This window comes from Danio aesculapii, chromosome 15 (genome assembly GCF_903798145.1).
Source record: "Danio aesculapii chromosome 15, fDanAes4.1, whole genome shotgun sequence".
Taxonomy (NCBI): Eukaryota; Metazoa; Chordata; class Actinopteri; order Cypriniformes; family Danionidae; genus Danio; species Danio aesculapii.
The window spans coordinates 24,832,802-24,839,778 of NC_079449.1; positions in this window are offsets into that span (position 1 = coordinate 24,832,802).

Sequence of the window (6,977 nt, forward strand, 5' to 3'; positions counted from 1 at the left end):
TGATCATACTTGAACAGACTGAATCAACGTGTCAGATCCAGGTCTGTCTGGGACTTTTACAGATACGTAACACTGTTGTGGGTTTCAAGCACTTTCCTTAGAAACCACTTTTGAACAACTGTGGCCGGTCGGTGTGAAAACTCCTTCAACCGCTCATTTCTGTGTTTGCGTCGGCTTCTGTAGTGTCGGTCATGGCATGTTGTGGAGCAGAGATGTGTTTCCTGTGGCCGCTTGTCTCATGACTTCCTGTTAAACAACAATTGTGTGGTCTGTTTCCTGTGGCCACCTTGTGACTTTCAACCAAACTGTTCTCTGATGCAGAAAGGCCTTATTTGTACTGTCAGATTTACACTAAACTCGTGGCTCATTTTCTAGCTTTCTACTTTTTGCCATTTGAAATTTTCTACATGAATTTTTGTAGTTTTTTTTTTCTTCACCGTTTTCAATAAATATGAGGATTACAAAAGTGTTTTGATGGTGTGTTGTTTGTTGTTAGTCTGTTGATTTGAATTATTTACTATTAAATGCAAATATACACTCTATAAAATGCTGGGTTCCACACAAATCCTCCATGTTGTCCCAACTCAACTCAGTTAAGTTCATTGTTTTTTCAAATTTAGGTGGATTAGACATAAAACGGCGACATCGTGGATCAGTCGCCTCACAGCAAGAAGGTCGCTGATTCAAGCCCCGCAGGGTCAGTGTGCATTTCTGTGTGGAGTTTGCACGTTCTCTCCGTGTTCCTGTGGGTTTCCTCCGGGTGCTCCGGTTTCCCTCACAAGTCCGAAGACATGCGGTATAGGTGAATTGAATAAACTAAATTGGCTGTAGTGTATGTGTGTGAATGAGTGTGTATGGGTGTTTCCAAGTACTGAGTTGAGGCTGGAAGGACATCTGCTGTGTAAAACGTGCTGGATAAGTTGGCAGTTCATTCCGCTGTGGTAACTCCTGATGAATAAAGGGACTAAGCTGAAGTAAAATGAATGAATAAACATAAAACAGCTATACATATATAAAGTGCTCAAAACTGTATTAAATACTGAAAAATCTGTTGTATCTCCATGATGTTTTTTAAGGAATATGGTTGTTTTTATATATACAAAGGTAACATTACAGATATTTTTTATTCTATAACTATTTCAACTAGTAAAGGTGAAGACTTATTTTTAAGTAGTTTTACAAACAGGACATTTACTCTTTTTCTTCTACAGAAGTTTTTTATAATGTAACAGAATAAATTAAAGAAAGCATTGATGGATACAGAATGATGTCCTGATATCGTCCACATATTTGATCAGAGTGTTCGGTGTGAGGATCTTTTGTAAAAATAAATAAAAAGAAAAGAGCTTTTGTTAAACACATGCAAGGCTTTTCACATGACACATGGTTATCATTATCAATATTTTACACTAACCATATAGTGTAGGATATAGGATACTCTTTGCTCTTGTGATTTCAAAATTCAGGAACAACAATAAAAACGGTGGCAGAATATCAGCAAAGAATGAAATAATGAATAAAGTAGAGGCTTTGCAATGTAAACTCTACACTGTATAACAATCTGTAAATTGACAGGTAAAATGCTTTTGTATTTTGTGATTCATGTTTTATTCCACTTCTTTAGGCTTTTCATCTGCTTTATTGGACCTTGATCTTTCCTCCAAAAGCTTTTGCTGTTGAAATGTTTTTAAAAACGGTCTTTTATTGACATTTTTTCACAATTTAAAGTGATATACTGTCTGGATTTGTGTTGTAAATTACGGTACAAAAAAACAGGTAATAAGCTGCCAGTACATTTAAAAAACGTAGTTCTCTATATATTATTTCTTAAACAATATCTTCTCTTAAACTACTTAAAATGTCAATAAGTCACTCTGTTAAAACTCCTGAGTTGATTTTTCAAAATCCCATAATATAATTTACAACCGTAAATAAACAGAAAACGTGTGAATCCCAAAATTGTATAAGGTTTAACAACTTTATTAATCCCACTAGGGGCAATTAGATTAGGGTAATAGCATTTCATGATACAACAAACACATAAGGAGACGAATCACTAACAAACAGTGTTAAAAAAACAACAACAATCCAGCATGCTTCATGTATAACTTCATAAATAGTTAAAAAAAAAAAAAACCTTGGAAAAACACATGTATTAGAAATGTAAATTTAAAACTTGCTAAAATGTAATGTTGTTAAGCCTTATTGCCTCTGGAACAAATGTAAATTAATATCTGTTGGAAGAGCATTTAATGCTTCTTAACCTTCTTCCAGAGGGCAACAGAACAAAAAAAGGCTTCAGAGGATGGGAGTCATCTCTTATCACACTTTGAGTTTTCCTTAATACTTGCTGTTCATGTAACTCCGCTAGACTCCTCAGAGGTAAACCAATAATCTTGGAGCAAGTCTTGACTAAATTTTGCAGTCGATTTTTCTCTCTAACGGAAAGTGAAGAGAACCAGCATAAAAAGGAAAAGCTTAATAAACTCTCGATATAGGTGGTATAAAAAGTTCTCAGTATACGTTTTTCTACACAGAAAGAGTTCAGTTTTCTAAGAACATACATTCTCTGATGCACTTTCTTAGCAACAGCTTCTGAATTCTGCTGGAACTTTAATGTTCAATTCAATTCACCTTTATTTGTATAGCGCTTATACAATGTAGATTGTGTCAAAGCAGCTTCACATAAAAGGTCACAGTGTGTTATCAAATATTGTACCAAGATACTTATATTGTATTTACAGATATTTTTTATAGTGTACATCAAAAACTTATTATCCATCCATATAAAACTAATATCTATCCATTCGGTTAGCCATTTAATGCAGGCTCATGGGAAACACTGATATGCTCAGTTCAATAAGTCAAAAAGAAACTCTACAGTGAGTTTTCACCATCTTTGACCTCTTTTCTATGGAGCCAGATCAGTTTCAAAAATAATACATTTACAAAATATAATTCACACATCCACAACACAATTCACGTTTACAAAATTACAATTCGGAAGTTCAAAACAAAATTCGTAAATAACAAATCCTATGAATAGATTCAAAACACAATTCAATATTCCCATTCGTAAACTCAACACACGATTCAAATATATGAAAATCCAATTTGTAAATTCAAAACATAATTCATAAAGACACAAATCCAATTCATTTGATGAAAATTCTACGATTTTTGCTCGTGAATTCACTAATTATGTGCTGTATTTATGAATCATGTTTGAATTTACATATTGTATTTTGTAAATGTGGATTGTGCAGTGGATGTATGAATTATATTTCATAAATGAGTTATTTTTGAGACTGATCTCGCTCCATACTTTACCCATTGTGTTTTGTGCAGAGCATGAAGATGATTTTCTTATCCATACTTCAGACAGCGATACAGTTTGACTGTACTCATGCTGGGAACATTACTCTTATCAGAACAAGATGTGAGAGATTGATTTGCCTGTGCTCAGAACATCAGCCGTGCATGAGCGTTCAGCCTTGGCCAGTGTTCCTGAAGGCAGTGTTGATCTTTTGAGGACTGCTCTTTGTTTATGCAGTTTATAGCTGGAAGCAACACATCTGTTGTAGAGTAAGAACATCTCGCCCTGGGGGTTTCTTCTCAACGAGACCAAGGTTGCTTAATTAAAAGGAGAAGCTTAGCGCAGAGTCCGTAATTAATCCTGCTCTCTACTAGAGAAAAAGCAGTGGATTTTAATCAGTCAGAGTTTCATTTCTCACTACACTGACATTGGCAGTGATGCGGAGTACTAAAGTAACTGGACTTCATTACTTTACTTCATTATCTCTGCGAGTTTGCAATTGAGCAGCACTGAAAATAGAATATTTGTGCTAGAAGTTTACATGGAATAGAAAAAGCTGTGCACTTTCAAGCAATTAGATCAAGTTTAATTCATTCATTCATTTTCCTTCGGCTTAGTTCCTTATTTATCAGGGGTCACCACAGCAGAATGAACCGCCAACTATTCAAGCATATGTTTTACACAGTGGATGCCCTTCCAGACGCAACCCATTACTAAGAAACACCCATACACACTCACATTCACACACACTCATACACTACGGCCAATTTAGCTTATTCAATTCACCTATAGCGCATGTCTTTGGACTGTGGGGGAAACCAGAGCACCTGGAGGAAACCCACGCCAACACGGGGAGAACATGCAAACTCCACACAGAAATGCTAACTGACCCAGCCTTGACTCAAACCAGCGACCTTCTTGCTATGAGGCGATTTATCTTGTGTTAACACAGTTTGAGTCACTAAATAAAAGTATCTGAAATGAATTTGATCAGAACTCGCTGAAGGTGGACAAACTATGGTTTCCGCCATTTTTTATTTCACACTTTGGTCTTTGTTTTCCACATGCAGTTTAATCTTTTCATCTCAAAATTGTAGATCTCATAATTATGACAGTTAATATTTTTAACTTTTATATTATTTCATTTCTTCAATTAATGTTTGTGTTTTGTTATTTGTTGTTGTTCAAAGATGTAATGTTATTTTTGTTTTGTATTTGTTTTCTTTTGTTATTATGTTGTGGTTGTGTGCATTGTGGGACCCCCTAGAAAACGCGTTGGTACATCTCAAGGGGTTCATCCTAATAAATACATTTTATTTAAAATTCAGACCTTTTTTTCCTCAGACTTTAGCTTGTATTTCACAATTTTAAGTTAGAAAATTCCAAATCAGATGACATGGTGGCTCAGTGGTTAGCACTGTCGCATCACAGCAAGAAGGTCGCTGGTTGGAGCCCCAGCTGGGTCAGTTGGCATTTCTGTGTGGAGACTGCATGTTCTCTCCGTGTTGGCGTGGGTTTGCTCCGGTTTCCCCCACAGTCCAAAGACATGTGCTATAAGTGAATCGAATCAACTAAATTGACTGTAGTGTATGTGTATGAATGCAAGAGTGTATGGGTGTTTTCCAGTACTGGGTTGCGGCTGAAAAGGCATCCGCTGCGTAAAACTTATGCTGGATAGGTTGGCGGTTCATTCTGCTGTGGCGACTTTTGAAAAGCCAAAAAGAAAATGAATGAATGATTGTTATGTTGTGGTTGTGGTACATCAAGTGACCTTCTTGAAAACATGAGGGTACATCTCAAGAGGTAAATCCTAACAAATAAATTCAAGTTAAAATTCAGAATTCTCTAACTAGAGAAGTCCTTAGTTCTCAGACCTTAGTTTGCATTTCACAATTTTAAGTTAGAAACTACCAATTCTGATAACTCTTCCCTCAGAGTTTCTGCTTCCTAAATTAAACTAAATTATTCACAATTGTGAATTAACATCTCCAATTTGCACTTTTACTCAGAATTGAGTTTGTATCTCTCAGTTTTAGCTATAGATGTGTGAGAAACGGATATCTCACAAAACTGAGAGAAAGTCAGAAATGTTAGATATGTACAATAAAGTATTTCTCCAAAAAGTGAGATAAAAATACATTCCTTTTATAATTATCTGTGAATTAAAACATCAACATGATCAATGATTAGCTGATTAATACAAATATAAAATCTGGTATTGGTTATTTTGAACTTACTATGCAAGTTCTTACATTGTATTTCCAACTAAAAAAGAAATCAATAGTGGAGATTTGGTTCTATTATTGTTTAAATTGTTTGCGTTTGAGGTTAATTATTAGAAAGAGACAGTTAATCAAGACTAAATGACGCAAAAAAGTAATTTCTGTTGTGTTAAAAATGGAATAAAAGTTTTAAAAATCTAATCTAGATATAGTTCTGCTGATTATCTTGTTTTAGCTCATTTTAAATCATGCAAGGTATTCATATAATAGCCAGAAGTCATATTAAGAACATGCACACATTACCTAATGCCATGTACTAGCTGATATAATATGGTGGGAGTTTGTGTCTCAGTGAACTTTAACATAGCTGTCTTTTTATTATTAGCACAGTACAGTTAAAAGCCTTTTCCATCTGATTTCACCCTGCAATGATAAAATCTTCAAAGAGTTATGCCTATTAGCTGTACACAGTAACCACGTTTCCACTGTCAACAATTTCCCTGAACCTAAAAAAACAAAACGAAAACGGTTACAAGATTTGCCGCCACTCCTACTTGTTGGACCAGTTTGACCAGAATCTCATCTGACTCACACTGACTCATCCATTCTGTGTTGCCATACAAGGCACACGCTTATGATCCATTTCAAAGCCTGAAGTCTTGATTTTGCATGTCTGCAGCACAGACACAGCATATTCAAACATCATCATCATCATATTCAAACAAACGTGACACGTTTAGTACAGTTTGTTCTATTCCTGTGCATGAGGCTATGGTTTCCCATCATCATTTGGTTGTACTATCAAAAGTACCAAATGTTACATTACGTGCCTTAGCATTCCTTTAACCAGACGGGCAGGATAATTCCCTTCAACCAAAACAGAAAAATCTAAACATGACTTCCCATTCGCCTTGGGGGCATAAACCCTGCAGTACCAGTCCAGTAATGACATACCTGAAAAAATCCCTAGAGCTGACTAAAATACGTCAAGATACGCCTCAGGCTTTCACTAGTATGTCAGAATGATAACAAGCGTCAGAAGAAGCAGTGCATTCACGTGGTTGAATTTTCTGAAATAAATGACTCAAGGGAGGGACATATTTGCATTCATTTTAAACGCCATCTTTTTTAGCAATAACAGTGAGAACTTTAGCAACAATGATTATTTATTGTTATGTTTTGATTGCTAAAAAAACAAAACAAAAACAAAACATTAAATGTATTTAAAAAATAACCAACCACAACCCAAAACTTGTCAGGGCAATGTGTTTTTGCAGAGTCTAAACATTATTTCTGGAAGCTTTGCCAATATACTTTTCTGAAAGCGTGGTTTGGATCATGTCTCAAACTCCTGAAGTCTGGTCATTTGTTACATCAGAAGTGTTTTGAAATGTTTCTGGCTTTCTGTGGTTTGCTGCTTGAAGTCATGAACCTGTCTA